General features: G+C 37.4%; 1 protein-coding gene and 1 pseudogene across 2 annotated transcripts in view; one reads left to right on the top strand and one right to left on the bottom strand.

The window, feature by feature from the left end:
• The window catches only part of Mast2 (microtubule associated serine/threonine kinase 2), a 379,336-nt gene that overhangs the window by 96,285 nt on the left and 264,309 nt on the right, over nt 1–18,742 (top strand). The gene's annotated exons all lie outside the window — the stretch shown is intronic.
• LOC101561306 lies at nt 15,293–15,625 on the bottom strand (annotated as a pseudogene).

Below are 18,742 nucleotides of genomic sequence, written 5' to 3'. Positions count from 1 at the left end.
ATTTCATTTTATTTTTTTTCTTTTTGAGATGGGGTCTCACTATGCAGTTGATAGTTGATTGATTGTATTTTAGGGAAGGGTCTATAGGATGTTTAGGGGCTCACTACTAGATGAACTCAGTGATTCTCCTGTTTACAGCCTCCCAAGAGCTGGGATTACAGGTGTGCGCCATCAAGCCCAGTCTCATTTGCCCTCTCAGCCCGCCTCAGGAGCGGGGTCGGCATGGCATGCCTGGGATTGAACCTCAGGCCCCTGCCCCTGCTTGTAGGCACTTTAATCTGCTGAACTGTTTGGCAGCCCTCACTGTGCAGTCAAGGCTGGCCTTGAGCTCACTTTGTAACCCAGGCTGCTCATAAACTCATAACAATCCTCATGCCTTAGCCTCCTGAGTGCTGGGATTATAGGTGTGCGCCACCATGCCTGGCTTGTATAATTTTTATACAGTTTCTTATCGCATATTTATTCTTTAAGATATTTATTTATTTATTTGGTACAGGGTCTTGCTATGCATCTCGGACTCATAGTGATTCTCCTGCCTCACTCTCCCCAGTGCTGGGATTTAGGCATGTGCCACCACACTCGGTTTTGGGACTGGCATGGCACCCTCAGTGTTCTGGGGCCAGCACAGCGTGGCATGCAGTACCAGGGATCAAACTTGGGTCTTCGTATTTGCCAGGCAGGTGTTTAGACCACTGAGCTATCTCTGCAGCCCTCATAATTATTCTTAATGTGCTAGCCTCATTGATGCATGCATAATTGTGCATTAAGCGAGACAGGGTCTCACTAAGCAGTTGATTGTATTTTAGGGAAGGGTGTATAGGTTGTTCAAGGTCTCACTACTAGATAGGACTCATAGTGATTCTCCTGTTTACAGCCACCCAAGAGCTGGGATTACAGGTGTGCACCACCACACCCAGTCTCAGTTGCCCCCTCAGCACATCACATAACTAACTATATCTCACTGTGCACTTGTGTTAGGCAGTAGGGTCATATCCTCAGGTGTGCTTAGAGGCCCCTAAGCTTTGAAACAGTCTGAGTCATTCCCCCAGAATTTATTAATAGACATGTATATTTCTTAAATATAAGGTAGATTTTATGAAAAGACCTATTTCACTGAATTTTATATTAAAGTCGTCCACTGGAGGACACCCTAGCATTACTCTTTTTAGCACTGTTGTCTAACAAGTTAAACAAGAAATACGAGCAAATTTAGGAAATAATACAAATGTAAGTAAATATAGCATCATTTTAACAAAGTCAATACATAAAAGACATAAGGCCTAAGCAACTGACAAAGAGCAGAAAATTCAAAGCATATGCAATTTTAACAAATATGATAATTTTGATTACTTAAGTATGTAGCAATCCAGCAGCTATGAAGCCAACCAAACTCTTACTTCCATCCAGATATCTCAGTAGGAGACTGCCAAATGATGCAGGGATGATATAAGACCTCTAAATAATACAAATAATATAAAGGAAATATTTTAACTCCTAAGACAGGCAGCTGGTGTGGAGGTGCTTGCAATTGGGTAACTATTGTGTCTGGAGGAATCTAGGTATGCAGCCCATTCCCTTGCACTGAGGGACCAGTGATCGGTGTGCAAATGCTGAAGACCCTGGGTAACTAGCTTGGTGAGAAGAATCTAGGTGCCTAGCACATTACCCTACATGAAGTAAAGCACCTGGAATGGGGCAATTGGGCTGGCTAGAGGAACATAAATCCACTCTAACAAGAGGAGATACTTTGCATAGAAACTCCTAGTTTATGATTTGTTCTGTTATGTAACTATAACTTTGCTCCTATGGTCTAAAGTAGAAAGGCAATAGTTATAAAGCTTGTCATTTTCTAAGTTTGCCTTGATGGTGTTATTATTGTTAATTATATTGCTATGGCTAGGATTTATCCGTTTTAACACTTGCTCTCCCTAGGGTTACAGTATTGGGAAGTGCTAGGGTAATAACTTCACCATAGCCCTACATCTAAAGACAGAGGACAGTGCAAAACAGAAACCAATATCTCTTAATTAATTGGGAAGGTGAACACAATCAATTTGGGACATCACAAACCAAGAATCTCCAGCATGCACAAGATATTCCTGAAAAACAAAATATTCCTAGAGTGGTCTTGATAGTAGTGGTATAACTACCTACTATTAACATTTCCTAAGAATTATGACAGAGATCAAAATAAAGAATTCTTTCTGAAATAGAAAATGATAAGACAAACAAAATACAGTCTCGTCCCTCAGCTCAACCAGTACAAGTCCAGGAGATATCAACATAGAAGAGATTGAAAGTCATACACCTGAAATCTTTTAAATGATAGCAACTGAAGTAAGAAGCAGCTCCCGGTAAGTATAGAGGAAATCAGATTAGAAATAATCTCTAAGGTTAAAAAAAAAGAAAAGAAAAAATAACCATAATGAAAGAATTGTTAAACATACCTAAAAAAGACATTGATTAAAAAAATTGAGAAGCATAGAAAAATGATGAAAACCTTGAATGAACAACATAGGAAAGAAATAGAATGCATGAAATAGATTCAAAGAGGTGTCCAAGAAATTAAAAATTCCATTAAAAGCTGGCAAAACCATTTGAATGAAACTGAAGATAGGGCCGGGGAGATGGCTCAGTGGAATAAGTGCTTCCCTGGCAAGCGCAAGGGCCTGAGTTCAATCTCTGGTTCTGAAAAAAAAGAAAAGAAAAGAAAGAAAGGAACTGAAGATAATCTTTCAGACCTTGAAGACATCATTGCAGCTAGTGACCGGGAAAGGAAAGATCTCTTAAAAATAACAAGGAACCAGGAAATAATAATTCAACAGCTACAAGATGACACAAAAATGAACAACATAAGACTGATAGGTGTCAATAAAAAAGGAGTCAACACAAATGCCATAAAAAGCCTGTTTTCAGAAGTAATAGAAAACTTCCCAAGCATGGGAAAAGAATCTGATATATAGAAAAATGAAGCATATTGAACTCCAATTAGCATGAACCAGAATATACACCCAGACATATAATACTCAGGAATGCAGAAATTCATCACAAGAACAACATATTAAAAGCTGTTAGAGTGGGCTGGCCAAATAGCAGATTAAAGTGCTTGCAAGCGGGTGCAGGGGCCAGGGGTTTGATCCCTGGGCCTGCTGTTTGGGCCCTGCTCCTGGGGCGCACTGAGACAGCAGTTGAGACTGGGCATGGTGGCACGTGCCTGTAATCCTAGCCCTTGGGAGCTGTAAATAGGCAGATCACTATGGGTCAGATCTAGTAGTGAGACCCTGAACACCCTATAGACCCTTCCCTGAAATAAAAAAAAAAAGCTGTTAAAGAGACAGATTACATATAAAGAAAAGCCCATCAGAATCACAAGCAGCTTTAACACAAACCATCAACTTAAAAAGAGCTTTGAGTAAAATATTTCAAGTCCTGAAAAAAAAACAGCTTTGAACCAAGATTGATATACCCTGCAAGACTATCCTTTAGAATTAATGGAGAAGTAAAATATTTCCATGACAAAGAACAACTCCAGAAATTCATGACCACCAAACCAACCTTACAAAGAGTACTGAAATAAATATATATATATATATTTTTTTTTTCGTGTGTGTGTGTGTGTGTGCTATAGGGTCTCACTACACAGATAAGACTTTAGTGATCCTCCTATTTTTAGCCTCCCAAGCACTGGGATTACAGGCATGCAGAAAGATATTTTAGAAAGAGATAAAAATGACCAGAATTCCAAGAACAACAACAGAAAGAAACCATCAAACAGGGCAAGCAGTTAAATACAAGGGAAAAGTAGGGAACCAACAGCAGGAAAATAACATGACAAAGATAGACCAATACATATCAGTTATAACCATCAGTGTAAGTGGCTTCAATTCACCAATTAAAAGAAGCAGACTGGAAGAGTGGATCAAGAGACAAAATCCAACAATATGCTGTATACAAGAAACACATTTAACTCAAAAGGAAATTCATAGACTGAAAAACAATACTCCATGTGCCAGGAATTCAGAAAAAAGCAGAGGTAGCTATTCTGTTTGCAAACAATGTGAACTTTAAACTAAGAATGATCAAATGAGATAAAGAAGGCCACTATATACTTGTTAGTGGAAAACTTCAAGAGGAAGAGTTAATAATCGTAAATATGTATACACCAAGTATGGGAGCACCTAAGTATATAAGACAAATCTTAAAGGACATGAAATATCAACCAATAACACAGTCTTAATGGGGTTCTTAATACCCTCATCGTCTCAAAGAGATAGATCAACTAGACAAAAAATTAGCAAAGAGGTAGCAGAATTGAACCGAGCCTTTGAACAAATGGACTTAGTAGACATTTACAGAATATTCCACTTACAACATCTGAATACACATTCTTTTCAGCTGCACATGGGACCTTCTCTAAAATAGACCACATACTAAGTCTATAGAACATGCTTAAGTAAATGCAAGGGAATTATCCCATGCATATTATCTGACCATAGTACAGTGAAACTGAAAATTAACAACAAAAGAAACTGCAAAACCCCGATAAACACATGGAAATTAAATAAGACCCTTCTAAAGAACCAGTTATACATAGATACAAGTGAAAAAGAAGTTAAACAATATCTACAATCCAGTTGTCTTTGAAAATTCAAAGACAATTTACTGGAATTTGTGGGATACAGTGAAAGCAGTTTTTCAGTGGAAAATTTATAGTGGTGAGCTCTCACATTATGAAAACAGAATGAGAACAAATAAATACCCTAATGCTGCACCTCAAGTTTCTAGAAAAAGAACAAGTCAAGCCTAAAGTCCAAAGAAAGGAGGAAACTATAAAGAGCAGAAATTAATGCAGTTGAGACAAAGAATACAAAGAATTAATGAACTGAAGAGTTGATTCTTTAAAAGATTAAATAAAATCGATAAACCCCTAGCCGACTTCATCAACAAAGGGAAAGGAACAACTTAGATTCAAGCAATAAGGAATGAAAAGGGTGAAATTACTACAGATTTTGTGGAAACTCAGATCATTGATACCTACTCAGAAAATTTTTAGTCTCATAGGATGGAAAACACAGAAGAAATGGACAGATTCCTAGATACGTATCAATTACCAAAACTAAATCAAGAAGAAATAATTCTGAATAAATATCAGTTAATGGAATTGAAAATGTAATCTAAAACTTGTTAACAAAGAAAAGCTCAGGTCCTGAACAGTTCATAGTTGAGTTCTTCAAGAAATTTGGAGAAGATTTGAGACTAGATATTTAGTGGGTACTCCACCAGAGAAGGGGAGAACCTGTCCATTTTCAGAGCATTTCACCAGTAGATCTGTTTGCTTCCTACAACCTCTGAAGACAAATAATTATGACACTATGGCAGGGATTTTGCGTTCAGTGGTTCATAGGCCCCCAGGCAGGCTACAGACTCTCTGAAGACAAATAATTATGACACTATGGCAGGGATTTTGCGTTCAGTGGTTCATAGGCCCCCAGGCAGGCTATAGACTATGACAAAACGTGTATAATCTCTCATGGGTACAGATTAGATTTGTCACAAAGTTACCAAATCATGAATTCTAGATAAAGTGTTTCAGCCTTCACCTGAAGTTCATGAAAAGTATGGTGGGGATCCACAACACCTCATAAACTGCATGTTGTCGCCAGAATAGAAAGTATGATAAGATGACTGTATTGGGAAAAACATGTAATCAAGATGTTTGAATTAGAAAAAGCACACACTCCGCAAGTTCATAAGAACATCCCTTCAATAAATGCAAACCTGAAAGTGGTTACGCATCTCATAAGAATCTCATCAGAAGCTGCCTTAAAGACTTCCCACAGAAGAGAACATGGCTAACATATGCCTCAGGAGTACCAGGGAGTTAGTACAGTGGCATATGAAGCCTGTGGACACCTGTAAGTCCAGCACTCAGGGTGGTGAAGCAGAAGGATCCTTGCCAGTTCAAGATCAGACCCAGGCTACATAGTTCAAGACCAGCTTAATACCAAAGTAAGATCTTTTATTTTATTTCATTTTATTTTTTTTGGTGGAACCAGGGATTGAACTCAGGCCCTTGTGCTTGCCAGGGAAGCGCTTATTCTACTGAGCCATCTCCCCGGCCCCAACAAAGTAAGATCTTGACTGAAAAAAACCCTGTGGAGTGAGAAACAAGTCCTGATGGCACAGAGCTTCATATTTTGAAAATGCAAATTATATTGAGCCGGTGAGATAGCTCAGTGGTGTAAAGTTCCTACTTAGGCAAGCTTAGGCAAGCGCACAAGGACCACAGTTCTATCCCAGGATATTTAAAGTTGTTGGGAAGCCGAGCATGGTGGTGCCTGCCTGTAATCTCAGCACTCAGGAGGCTGAGGCAGGAGGATTGCTGTGAGTTTGAGGCCAGCCTATACTACATAGTGATACTCTGTCTCGAAAAAACCCAGTAAAGTTGGTGAGAAGATGTTTTCATTAAAATATATTTTGTCTCAAAAAAATTTTTTTTTGATAAGATTTAATCCCAGTAATCCTCAAACTTTTAAATGAAATTGAAAAGGAAGTAATTTTTTCTACTTTCATTTCAGAAGATATCACAATAATACCAAAGCCACAGAAAGATACAACCAAAAAAGAGAACTATAGGCCAATCTTCCTAATGAACATAGGTGCAAAAATTCTCAACAAAATACTAGCAAATAGAGTGCAACAAGTTATCAGGAAAGTTATATGCCATGACCAGGTGGGATTCATCTCAGGGATTCAGGTATATTTTAACATGCACAGATCTATATATTTATTTATTTATTTGTCTATTTGTCTTTTTGAGACAGAGTCTTGCTACACAGTTCAGCCTGGCCTTAAGCTCACTTTGTAGTTCAGGCTAGTCTCAGACTTGCAACAATTCTCCTGCCTCCGTCTCCTGAGTGCTTGGATTATAGGTGTGTGCCTCCATGCCTGGCTTGCAAATCTATACCTGTAATACACCATATAAACAGAGCCAAAACCAAAAACCACATGATAATCTCAGTAGACATAGGAAAAGCTTTTGACAAAGTCCAACACTAACTCATGCTAAAAGAAAAACCCTACAGAAAATTGGAAGAGGGCCAGCCAAATAGTTCAGTGGATTAAAGTGCCTGCAAGCAGGTGCAGGGGCTGGAGTTCATTCCCCAGTCTTGCTCTTGCTGGCCCCACCCCTGGGGCACACTGAGATGGCAGTTGAGACTGGGTGTGGTGGCACACATGCACCAGTAATCCCAACTCTTGGGAGGCTGTAAACAGGCAGGTCACTACATGTCTGATCTAGTAGTGAGATCCTGAACATCCGGTAGACCCTTCCCTAAAATACAAAAAAAAAAAGAAAAAAAGAAAAGTTTGGAAGATGGTCTTTATCACAATCTAATAAAAACAATCTAGGGGCTGGGGAGATGGCTCAGTAGGATAAGCGCTTGACTGGCAAATGCAAGGATTTTGGTTCAATCCCTGGTTCCGCCAAAAAAAAAAAAAAAAAAATCAGATTCAAAATTATGGGCTGGTGAGATGGCTCAGTGGTCTAAAGCACCTACCTGGAACAAGCTTGGCAAAGCACAGGGACCGTGGTTCGATCCCCTGGCACCACATGCCAGCCAACCCCACCCCCAGGTGCGCTGAGCTGGCCACACGCGCGTGCGGGCGCGCGCACACACACACACAAATAATGTAAAAATAAAAATTAAAAAAAAATAAAAAAAGAATATATATAGTTTAAAAAAGTAAAAAAAATAACAATCTGAAAAACCAACTGTCAACATCATTCTCAATGGACAACTGAAAGCTTTTACTCCAAGTTGAGATATAAGACAAAGATGTCCACTATCACCACTCCTATTCAGTATACTTCTGGAAACATTAGTGAGAGTAGTTAGACAAGAAAGAGAAATAAAAGAAATAACTGAAAAGGAAGAAGTTAAATTATCATTATTGGCAGATGACAGGATATTTTGCATGGAAGACCCAACAAATTCCACCAAGTTTTTCAAGAAACCCCTTTAATTAATAAACAAATTCAGTAGCATAGTGGGATACAAAGTCAATACTCCAAAACCAATAGCTTTCCAAAATAACAAACTTAGAGAAATTAGAGAAACAAATAATAGCATCCAAATAAAGAGAGAAATACTTAGGAATTGATCTAACAAAAGAAATAAAAGATCTATATGGTAAAAATTACAATGCTCTGAAAAAAGAGATAAAAGAGGATTTTAGAAAATAAAAAGATATTCCTTGCTCATGGATGGCAAAAACCAGCATTGTGAAAATGGCTGTACTCCAAAAACTGTTACACGAATTCAGTGCAGTGATTAGGAAATCAGAATACCATCAGCATACCTAACAGATCTAGATCAAACACTCCTAAAATTCATTGGAAACCATAAAGGACCAAGAAAATAGCAAAGGCAATCCTTGCTAACAGAGGCAAGGCTGGAGGCATCATAATCCCTGACTTGAAATTATATTATAAAGCTACTGTGATAAAATAACCATAGTACCAGCATAAAAGCAGTTCTGAGAATCAATGGAAAAGATTAGAAGATGTAGACACAAATATAAATACACTTAGCCACCTTATCTTTGACAAAGGAGTCAAACATGTTCACTGGAAGAAAGATAGCCTTTTTAAACAAATGGTGCTGGAAAAATTGGATTGCTGCATACTGAAAACTAAAACTAGATCCAGGTCTATCATCACACACTAAGGCAAAATGAATTAAAGATATAAACATTAAAATAGAGACACTATATCTACTGGAAGAGAAAGTAGGTAGATTTCTTGAAGACACAGAGGTAGGCAGAGAATTCTTAAACCAAACTACACAGGAATACTTCAAAGAATCAACAATTGGGATCTCATCTCATTGAAAGTTTTTATATATCAAAAGAAATCACCAGAAGGCCAGTGAGATAGCTCAGCGGATTAGGCACCGCTTTTGCAAGTGCAGGGAACAGGGTTCGATTCCTGTCCGGTATGCTGCACTGGCCCCGCCACTGGGGCACGCTGAGCATGGTGTCACATACGTGTGATCCCAGCGCTGGGGAGGCTGAAAACAGGAGGATCACTATGAGTCTGAATTGCATAGTGAGACCCTGTACCAATTATGTAAAATGAAAAAAAAAAAATCAACAGAGTGAAAAGAAAGCACACAGATTGGGGAAAAATATCTTAACCAGGCACTCAAAGGAGGACTTCTGTCTAGACTATATAAAGAACTAAAATAATCAGACCCCAAAATTCAAAGCTCCAATCCAAAGATGGGCATCTGAGATGAATATACAGTTCTCAAAGGAAAAAAGATAAACAGGAAATAAATATATGAAAAAATGTTTAGCATTGTTAGTCATTTGAGATATATGCAAATTAAAAACACTGAGATTCTGTCTCACCCCAGAAAGAATGGTTATCATAAAGAAATCAACTAGAAACAAATGTTGGAGAGGCTGTGAGGAAAGAGGAACCCTTTTTCACTGGTGGTGGGAGCGTAGACTGGGACAACCTCTGTGGAAATCAGTGTGGAGAGGCCTCAAAAACTAGGATTAGAAGTCTCATTTGACCCAGCTATTTCCCTTCTGGGTATTTTTCTAGAAGAATTCATACCACGGTGATATATGTCACCTCATTCTGTCACAGCTAAATCTTGGAAACTCCCCAGTTGCCCATCAACTGAGGAATGGATAAAAAAGATACAATTTTTTATATAATGGAGTATTACTCAGTTATAAAGAAAGATAAACTTTGGGTTTATAGGTAAATGAATGCAACTAGAGGCTGTTCTTTTTTTTTTTTCTTCCAATTTTACATACTTGTATCTAATAATCTGAGCAGCTGCACTGAAGATGAAGATAATGTGCAATATAACAACCACTGTTGAACACTTAGCCTTTTTTGAATTGTGTACTGTTTCTAATGTCATATCTATTGTTTCTTATTTTCTTTATTATTATTTTTTTATGTATTTAGTACAGGGTCTACGGGGTCTCACTACACAGATTGGATTTGTAGTGATCCTCCTGTTTTCAGCCTCCCAAGTACAGGGATTACAGGTGTGCCACCACACCCAGTCTTGTTCACTGTCTCAGTGTTCCCTGGGGGTGAGGCCAGCATGGCATGCTAGGGATTGAACCCTGGTGCCTAAGCAGGTGCTTTAGTCTGCTGAGCTATCTGGTCAGCGCTTCTATTCTCTTTAAAATTGATTGGTTGATTGATTGAGGAACCAGTGGGTGAACTCGGGCCCTTGTACTTGCCAGGCAAGCGCTTATTCTATTGAGCCATCTCCCCAGCACCCGCCCCCCCAAAAAAGAAAAAAATATTAGCACTGTCAACCTGCTAGCTTGCTAGATGTCTAGCAAGCCATTTTGTATTCTACAAAATGGAGGAATAAATTCTAGGAACAGAAGATGTTAAGAACAGAATGTATTTATTAGTGGGAAAAAAGCTATCTTTATCGGAGGAAAGAAAGCTTGTAAAAGAGACTGAAGGGATCACTAGTGGTTTGCCCAGTTTGCCTATTGTATATATTGAATTTATAATCATGTACTTCATAGCCTTTTTTGCCTAGCACAGTGATATATTCTTTGATATAGCACAATGGTTCCAAGGTTCATTGATGTTTAATGTGTCAACACTTCATTCCTTTTTATTGGTTGAGAATATTCTGAGGTACAGATATATCACATATGGTCCATTGATAAACATTTGGATTGATTATTCTTTGGGGGTATCATGAGTAATGCTGATATAAAAATTTGGGTACAAACTTTAATGTGGATCCATGTTTTCATGTCTTTTGTGTGTATAAATAGGAGTGAAATTGCTATGGCATATAGTAACTTTGTTTAATAAGTTGAAAAATTGTGATGTCTTGGGCCGAGGATATAGGTCAGTGGCATAAGCACCTGCTGGCTAGTGTAAGGTCCTGAGTTCAATCCCTGGTACAAAAAACCCCAAACCAAACCAAAATTATATATATATTAAAAATTGTTGTCTCTACATCCTTGTTATTGCTTGTGGTTTTCCTTTTTACCTTAGCTGACCTACTATACATAAAATAGTATCTGTCACTTTGATGTGCTCCTCTCTCATAACTAATGATTTTGACAATCTTATGTCTTTATTTAACACTTGTGTATCTTTAAAAGCTGTTTTGATTCTTGCCCAATGTAAAAAAAATTGAATACTTGTTTGTTGAATTATGAATTTGTAAAACAATTATTTCTTTGATCTAAATCTCATTATAGTGAACTCTCTGGATCTGTGAGTTCTACATTCTTTCAATCAGTCAGTCTAGGAGAATCTTTTTGCTTGTCTGTCCCATCCTCAAAGTTTCAAAAAACAAAACTTGAATTTGCCACATCCAAAGTACTAGCCTGAGTCTATTCACATGAAGTGATGATGTTGAAAAATAACCTGCTGTAACCTTCTACCAGATCCTTTTCTGTTTTACCCAATGTTTGGTGTGAATTTTGTTCATGTATTAAGTGTAAAGTTAGATTTTTGATGACTGATCTGAATGTGTATAGGTTCTTTTTTCTTGTCATCATTCCATATAAATAATACAGTTTAATGTGTATTTATGTAGCATTTACATTGTAATATTATCTGTAATCAAGAGGTGATTTAAAGTTCGAGGACGGTGTATTTGGATTATGTGTAAATGCTATATAATGTTTTATAGGGACTTGATTGTTGTTTAGACTTTGGAACTGTTGAAAATTCAGGAACCAATCCTTCAGGGATACCAAGTGAAAGCATATTTTTCCAAGGATCTGCCATTTCTTTTCTCAAGGGCTTTTCTTTCATGAACTCTTTACTTATCTGCTATAACTTCAGGCTGGTTTTGCCATTCCTAAAGATTTCCAAATGAATATTATATATCATAGCACACTAGTTAATATTGAAGCCTCTTCCTGTGTTGACTACCTGAAATTGGAATATACCCTGATGTCACTCCTGCTTCAGGCTATGAACTCTTTTTCTTTCTTTCTTTCTTTTTTTTTTTTTTTAATTTTATTGAAACAGGGTCTTACTATATAGTGCAGGCTGGCCTTGAACTCATTTATGTAGTCTAGGCTGGCCTTGAAATCATACTGATCTTCCTGCCTTTGTCTCCTAAGTGCTGAGATTACAGGTGTATACCATTATTCTTAGTGAGCTATGACATTTCTGACAAATCTTAATTTGAATTTGTTAATAGTTATGGCTGTATACAGACCAGTTTCAGAGAGCTTTTAGTTCAGTAAGGTTCGTATAGAAAAAAAAAAAAATTTCCAATCCCCGGTTCTGCCAAAAAAGAAAACCAACCAACCAACCAACCAACCAACCAACCAACCAACCAAAAAAGAAAGAAAAAGAAAAAAAAATAAGCAAAAGAAAAAACCCAATTAAAATAATTATGATTTAGGGGCCGGGGAGATGGCTCAGTAGGATAAGCGCTTGACTGGCAAACGCAAGTATCTGAGTTCAAGCCCCCGTTCCGCAAAAAAAAAAAAAAAAAAAAAGTTATGATTTAAAACATTGGAGAAAGGTAACAAGAATTGTGCTCCCGGTAATTATTTGGGAAGCAATGTACAAGAAGTTAGACTTAATCTAGAATCTAGAGAACAGATAGTTAAAAACATCAATATGTCAGATATTTTCATTTTGAGACTGTCTAGATGATATATATATAGGAAGAGATTTTTGGACCTCTTCCTCATTTTTAAAGGTTACTCTCAAAATATCTTTTGAGAGTTTCTCTGAAGATCTGTTTTCTGTATACACATTGAAAACATCCTTTTCATTAGTGGTTCCTGTAAGGGTTTGGTGCTGTGGGGAGACACTGACAGAGATAAAAAGAAAGCCTTTATTGTTGGTGAGAGAGGGCTGCTGGAGATTGTAAGGATGCTCAGAGGAGGAAGTGGGGGAATGAGTTTTACTGGGTTGGACTACATATGGAGTTTACAAGTGGGGGGGTGGGGTGGGGTGGTGGAGTTTCTTGTTGGGAGAGGATTGGAGGGTTGTTTTTGTGCCTGAAAAGGAAGCAAGAAGTTTATTTTGGGACTAGAAGAAGAATATGGAATTTAGTCTTAGAGGGACATTTTGTCATTTTGGGGCCTAAAGCCATGTTGTATCATCATCATGATGACCTTGGCAAGAGTTCCATATGAGTGGGAACCCATCAACTCCTATGATATGTTATAAAAAAGATACTATTATTGTTGTTTTGAGATATTGGATATTGAATATAGGGTGTTTGTACTGAACTACCTCTCCAGCCTATCTATTTATCTATGTATCTATTTATATATTTATTTACTTATTTAGAGACAGGTCTCACAAAGTTTGCCCAGGTTATACTCCAACTGACAGTTCCCTTCTGCCTCAGGTGAGCTGAGTGCTAGAATTGTAGCATGTACCTACCACTAACTCCAGTTACAATTGTATTATGTTTCTAGGGATGGAGAAAAGCTTGGGTAGCATTTTGCCCAAGCTTGGGGGCTCCTGGTGCTGCTGTTGCCGTTGCTGTTGCTGTTGCTGTTGCTGTTGTTGCTGCTGCTCCTCCTCCTGCTCCTGCTCCTGCTCCTGCTCCTGCTTCTCCTCCTCCTCCTCCTCCTTCCTTCTTCTTCCTTCATTTATTTAAATTTTTAAAAAAATATCTTAATTTTAGAGTCTCACTATGCAGCTTGGACTCTATCCTCCTGTTTCAACCTCCCAGTACCGGAATTACAGGCTTTGCCACCACACCCACTTTAAGGGCTGCCCAGGTGCACCCAGGGCTGGCATGGCATGCAGTATCAGGGCTCAAACCCACGTCCTTGTACTTGCCAGGCAGGCAAGAGCTCTCTTCTTAGCTCCTATTTACTTACTTACTTACTTAATTTTTTTTTTTTACTTTTGTCCTCAAAGATATCATTTATTATATTTTGCATTATCCTCAAAATCTTTCTAGATAGGCATACATAATATAGACACACTGTATGAAAAACCTCGTATATTGAAGCTAGAATTTTACTTTTCCAAACCATTGTAAGATAAGAAAAATGTAGTGTCTTGCACATACATTACCACATTTTCTCTAGTAGTCTGCATATCTTACAGTATCACATATCTATGTATATGGCAGTTGGAAATAAGAGAATACCTTTTGATTTTCTATACTAGGTTACAAGTTTTAGAAGTCCTGAACCTAGTACAAGAAATATCTTCATTTGAAACCTCAGAGTAGTCTCTTTACAGTCTAAATTATATTTTTTAGAAAGTCAAGATATTTGTTTTGTTATATTTATTTCTTTAAGGGATGGGGAAGAGGTTTTTTTTTTTTTTTTTAAAGTTCTCTGTTTCCAAAAGCTTTCCCAAAGACTGGGGATTCATTTTCATGACACAACAGTGTCCTCAAAGCTTTTATGACAATCTCAATTCAAATACCTACATTTTCTGAAATCCAATGTATTTATCTGGACACGTTCTTGTTTACGTATGAAAGAAAGGAACCAGCACTTTGGCTTCAAAAGCAAATTTATAATTATAAATCTAGCTTGCCTTTGATAAGGGATCACTCAGCTAAGATAGCTTGAATCATTACATCTAAGGAAACTGGAATTAATTAAGGGACTGCTGCTTCAAAGAACTGTGCCTCTAATAAGGGAAGGAGAGAGGAATTCCAAGTCCACACACCACGTTCAGAACTAAATATCAACAATCTCATTCTTTCAATATCTATAAATAAAGTAAATGAAGGAAACAAGAATTACATCAATGTTAAAAAGTACATAGAAAACACAATGCTTTTCATTACATTTGTCACTTACTACATTACAATAGAATGCTTGTAAGAAAATAATCATGTAAAACAAAAGGGTAGTTATGGTTCAGAAGCTTTTGAGAGAGCTGGGCAGGACGTTACACTCCTGTAATCCCAACACAGGGAGGCTGAGGCAGGGGGATCACGGTGAGTTCAAGGCCAGCCTAACCTGCACAGTGCGACTCTGTCTCAAGACCAAAAAAAAGTTCTCGAGAGCATGCAAATGATATATTCCAGGAGCACTTGGGACACTGATGCAGGATCACTGTGAGTTTGAGGCCAGCCTGTGCTCCCTAGTGAGCTCAAGGCCAGCCTGAACTTTGCAGCTGAGACCCTGTCCTAAAAAAGAAGGGAAAGAAAGAATGAGGATCACTTGCCTTGACTTAAATTTAATCCCCTGTCCTGAAACAGATCACTCTGCAAGCTCAGCATCTACACTGGGCCTTGAGAAGTCAAAGCAGAAAGTAAAATTATACAAAGCCAGAAATTCCACCAGTACATCTAGACAGATGTTTGCTTGTAGTTTTTGGTATCCAAAACTTTTTTTCCACACATCGCACAGATGCCTTTCTTGTAGGCGCAGCCCTGGCAGTAGTGGGACCCCAGCTGGTACACAGAGCTTTTACAAATTCTGCAAGTGGAGTACTTATTCTTTTCATATGGATCGAATCTTGCCTTTTTTGAAGTCAATGCTTTATTTTCATTCAGTTTTCTTCCACCACTTTCTGTGGTATTTCTTGCACCATCTTTCCATGTGTCCGGTGTAATAACAGTACCAAGTTTCTTTTCACATTTTTCGCACACCATCCTTGTGCCCACTAGCCTCTCAGCTGCATAAGCTCCGGCAGCTCAAAAACATCAACACGGTAGGCCTTAATTTATTTATAAATAAAATTGTATACTATTAAGCTCTAGTGTTGAAAATGACAGAGCTGAAAGACCTTTGAATTGTAAGTCAGAAGGTTAGAATCTGATAGTATCTATTTGAATTTAGTAAAAGGCTAAGCTTATTCAAGTGTTTGTTTTCTTACCTGTGAAATGAAGGTAATTCTTGCTATGCTTTTTTCATGAGTATTTTAACTTGCATCTACAATTTTGAGTTTTGACTTCCTTATGTCTCACATAAATATACTTGGATATTTCTAAACAATACTCTATTGGTTTATCTATTTTTCCATCTTAAAATGTCAATTTTTTGTCATTCCTCCTCTTCTCCTTTTTTAAAGAATAATTTTATTGAGAAACAAATAATGAGACTGTTTCAAAACCAATTAGTAGGAGAGTTTCAATAATTAGTACATTGCATATTGTTATCTTGTTAGTGGTTATTCATAGTACAAGATGCCGACATAATATCCTGTCCAAACACTATTAGTACAAATCTTTCTTCTCATTGAATTAAGAGAAAGTAGCTATATATCTATCCTGACTATTTCGTGTATACATTGTGTAATCATTCATTTGTATCCCCTTTTTTTGTTTATTTTTGTTAGAGAAGGATATTCCATTGTCATTTAAATATTGTAGATACATGAATTCAGCAAAATATTCCAATAAAGTCCAATAGTCCGTAATAGTAGTGGGTCATCTGCAGGACTGGCAATGTCAGGAGTTGTTGACCTGCGCCCTTTACAGCCCAGCATACAAACATGGCTTCACCCCTTATGCCTCATTTTTTAACCTTTCTGCTGGATGGTTAAGACCAAGATAAAGCAAGACCTATATAACAAGAAATGTATCTTTTGTATCTGCCAAGGTCAGTCAGATCCCCTCAGGATTTAGCCTGAAACCCTGTACCACAGTTTGTAGATTCTTTGTCAGTATCAGCCATGTGGATGAGTCACGGCCATTGCTTGACCAATTTGTTCTCTGTGAAAGCCTCAGAGAATGTTTTCTCTCCATGTGACTTTCTTTAGGCACACTCTACATCATTGATCACATTCCTCTGTGGCCCCATAATCTCCTTGATCAGAAAATTTGGAACACAACTGAGGTATATGATGTTACAGTATAGGTTCTCCTATGTCCTGAGTCTTCACTGACCTTGAAAGGCTAGGGCCAAAATGTTGGCTGTCCTTGCAGCCCCTCTTTTTCTCTAATTTTTGGTCTGCAAGCTTAGGTTGTTAACCCTGCAGAAGAGAAGCTTATTATTACCCTAGAACATATGCAGTTGGGTTTAACTTAACTATCTATCTGAATATCAAACATCTTAGGCATAACATGGAACAGGTATTTTCCATTGAGTATTGATATGTTAAACTTTTAAGTCCCTACAGAATATGAAGAAAAGAAATTTTAAAAATAAAAAGTTTTTAAAAATATGAATAAACAATTACATATTTTTACACAGAAATTTAGAAATCTATCCATATACAGCATTGTAGCAGGACGGTCCTGTGACATTTCTGTTTTCTTGTCTCTTTTTTTCATTTATTATCCTTTTTTTTTAAAAAAAAAAACATTTACTTGAGAGACAGTATGGCAATAATTGGTATGTCATGACAAGCAGTACATATTTAGAAGACCAGAATGACAGGCATTCCAAGCATGAACCTACTATTACTCATTGCTATCTTCAGTGCAGTTGCTTAGTTCACAGGTATCTGCATATATAGTTAGTCAGGGTGGGAATCCTACCAATTAACTGCTAGTTTCAAAAACCTGCTGATGTTTCTCAAGATCATTGCCTTACCCATATTGTGTGTATAAATGTATGGCTTTGCCCCTGTCACGTTTCCTAGTTTTTCTTCCTACCTTCTCTTCATTGTGTAATCCTCAAGTTCTCGGTTTCCTTTTAATTGTGTTATACCTTTCTATTTGTAATTCTTTTGAGTTCTTATACTAGGGAGACTATATGATATTTACACATGTGGATCTGCTTTGTTTCACTTATGAGTATATCTTCAAGTGGCATCCACTTAAATATAAATGCTTTAAGTTATTCTTTATAGTTGACTGATACTCCATTGTATTACTATTAGTACAAATCTTTGTTCTAATTGAATTAAGAGACAGTAGCTGTATATCTATCCTATTTTGTATATACAGATACAAAATGGTGATTTATTTGTATCCCGTTTTTTAGTTTAGTTTTGTCAGAGAAGGGTATTCCATTGACATTTAAATATTGTCAATTAAAAATACCACATCATTTTCATCGATTCCTCAGGTGACAGGCATTTAGGTTTTTTTTTTGTTTTTTGTTTTTTGTTTTTTTTTTAGATTTGGCTATCACAAATTGTGCTGCTATAAACATAGATACACATATATCACTATGATATGACATTTTCAGTTCCTCCAGGAAAATTCCCAGTAGGTGGATAGCTGGCTTGAATGGGATTTCCAGTCCTAGTTCTTTAAAGAGTCTCCACACTGATTTCCATAATGGTTCCTCCAGTCTACGTTCCCACCGGCAGTGGAGGAGGGTTCCTTTTTCCCCACAGCCTCTCCAACATTTGTTGTTAGTTGATTTGTTTGTGATAGCCATTCTTTCTGGGGTGAGATGGTATCTCAGTGTTGTTTTAATTTGCATTTCACAGATGGCTAGTGATGTGGAGCAGTTTTTCATATGTTTATTCTCTTCTTTAATTTTGTCCTCTGAGAAGTGTGTGTTCATCTTGGATACCCATTTCTGGATTGGGTTTTTAAATTTGGGGGTCCTAATGGTTTTTAGTTCTTTATAAATTCTAGAGAGCATACTGTTGTCTGAGTGCTTATTAAGATTTTTTCAAATTTGTGGGTTGTCTTTTCATTTTGTTGGTAATTTCTTTTGATGTGCAGAAGCTTCTCAGTAAGAGGAGGTTCAAGTTGTTAATTCTTTCAAGTGTTTCCTGTGCGATTTGATTTTTGTTCATGAACTCTTTGCCTACCCCTATGTCTTCAAGAGTTCCTCCTACTTTCTCTTCCAGGAGATTTAGTGTTTCTGTTTTAATGTT

Source organism: Octodon degus, unplaced genomic scaffold (genome assembly GCF_000260255.1).
Source record: "Octodon degus isolate 3935 unplaced genomic scaffold, OctDeg1.0 scaffold00107, whole genome shotgun sequence".
Classification (NCBI taxonomy): domain Eukaryota; kingdom Metazoa; phylum Chordata; class Mammalia; order Rodentia; family Octodontidae; genus Octodon; species Octodon degus.
This window is presented reverse-complemented; position numbering and strand designations above follow the sequence as displayed.